Source organism: Scylla paramamosain, chromosome 4 (genome assembly GCF_035594125.1).
Source record: "Scylla paramamosain isolate STU-SP2022 chromosome 4, ASM3559412v1, whole genome shotgun sequence".
Classification (NCBI taxonomy): domain Eukaryota; kingdom Metazoa; phylum Arthropoda; class Malacostraca; order Decapoda; family Portunidae; genus Scylla; species Scylla paramamosain.
The window spans coordinates 25829527-25832026 of record NC_087154.1 but is presented as its reverse complement, the minus strand read 5'-3'; positions in this window follow the sequence as shown (position 1 = coordinate 25832026).

Genomic DNA, 2500 nt, shown 5'->3' with positions numbered 1-2500 from the left:
TGAAGCTTCACATTACTAAATTATTTGAAATCCTCAGTGACAGGGCGAATAACGTAAAGTGTCATATAATCATGTGATCTTTTTTATCTTCAGTATTACTCATACATATATTTCATTTGACCATACTTAATTTCGATCTCCATCCTTTCCTGCCACTTTTTCAACTCATTCACTCCCTCAAGACACGAGGTAAAGAGACTCTACGAAAAAATACAATGAATCATGGCTGCAAATTATGTTTGTCAAATCTTTTGCCAAAAGAGTGTTATATATTCTTAAGGAAGAGATTTTTTCAACCAGTGATGTACAATTTGTAAACAAAGAAGCCATAAGATACCTCTTTGTTTAATATTTTAAATGCTAGAGAACTGCATTAATTTCCTTAAGAAGAAAGTCTTGTGCCCTGTTCCTTACGATAAATATACTCCCTGTCTAAATTCCCCCCCCCCACCGTCTCTTTCTCTCTCTCTCTCTCTCTCTCTCTCTCTCTCTCTCTCTCTCTCTCTCTCTCTCTCTCTCTCTCTCTCTCTCTCTCTCTGTTTGTCGATCCATCTATCTATCTTTATATTTCTGTTACACACACACACACACACACACACACACACACACACACACACACACACACACACACACACACACACACACACACACACACACACACACACACAAATTTACTTTTTTGCTCGATCACCCAAATATGAATCAAGGAAAATAACTTCTTGCTAGTGTCTATCTTGAATGCTTATCGTAGCTTACCTCCACCTGTGCATGAACCTCGATGTACATTACTCCTTTCTCCACGTTTTCCTGAATCCTTTCTTCTCCCTCCCTCGTGAGTGGTGGCCATAAATCCTCATTAGCTTGGCCCCTTCCTCTCTTTTCCCCTAAGTTCTCCACACCTAAACGAGGCAAAATACTGGACGTGTATATACAGATCGAGAGCCACGTCCTTCGTTAGCACCTGAAGGTGAGATACAGCACGGGGCAGGACTACAGAGAGCAGGAAAAGCGTCTTTACATTCCAATGATTGCATAAGATGTAGCGTGTGGCAAGTGATACGGATGATGAGGCAGTCGAGCACGTGTTGGCATTCACGTGTTTAAGTGAGAGGAAGAGTAGCCAAGGATTGTAAAAAAAACTATGAAAAAGACACCTTGATTACCACTTCCAAGAAAAGTAGAATGGGAAAGGACGCTGATCGGGTTCATTTTATTTCTGGACGTGTCTTGATGCTCCTCTCTTCATGCAGGTGTAGTCAGTCACTGGAGGGTGATGTGTGCGGTATGGTCTCAGCAAGGAGATAGATGTGACGTTTATGTTATGCTATAAAATATATAGTAGGTAGAATTACGCTGAATTATTCTTAAATCTATGTATATGAAAAAAAATATATATATGATACTCTCACATATATAAGGCTGGTAACTCAAACTGATTTATAGGACAGCACGGAGCTTGACGCCTGAAATTCGAAGATAATGACGCAATTTCGGCCGACATATAGTCTTCAACTAAAGAGAGAAGCATGTTAGTATATAACATAACGTTTCCATCCTCGACCTGTCATATGTCACACTCTCCGCTGCTCGACAAACAAGCTCGTATGAAAGTCACTTTACTTTTTTGCCAGACATTTTTTTTACACAGCTGGAGGCGAGCCAAGGCTTCAATAAACAAGAGCGCCATATAATACATGTCAGTGACGCACTACAACGAAAAACAATGTTGTCTGTAAGGTCAGGATCAATATTTTCTTTTTATTTTCGAGTTGTCTCCTTGTTGTTCTTGTGTCACAATCACGAGGGCAACAACGGAGGGAGATGAATTCTCTTGTAAATGTAGCCACTATAAGAGATGGAGGGACGCAAATACTTAATTTCTGCATCTCCAGGAGACATTCATTAAGCGGAATACATGGAGAAGTAGCAATAAAGATAGTCAACCATGGGCAGCACGGGCTCAACCCTTCAGACTGGCAGCATCAATTGGTATAGTTTAGTGTTGTTGTTTGACAGGTTGCGGCAGTAATAATATCTAATACACTGGTAAACTTGCTGATACTCATTGCTGTTATCTTCCCTTACATATTAACTCATAATCGAAAAAGAAGACAAAGTTACCGCTCGCCACCGTCCGGGAATGTGAAGACAACTCGTAGGTGCCTCCTGCCTCCCCAGCCGGCGCGGGGCCATCCCCAGCTCACGTGGATCGCCTGCATCCCTCTCAACAAGCCGCAGGTCTCGCAAGTATTTAGTGCGCCTAGCCGACATCCATCTGATGCCGCTGATACACCGAGACGCAAACTACCCTCCGGTGGCAGTAATGAGAGTCAATTAGCCTTTAATGGCGAGCATAAACTGTGTAGACACTCTGAGTAACCGCTAATGACCACAGTGTCCCGTGATACTGAGGCGCCTACAAGACCTCGGTCACAGCCGAGACCTTGCCCTCCACACACACACACACACACACACACACACACACACAGGCCCCTCGGCT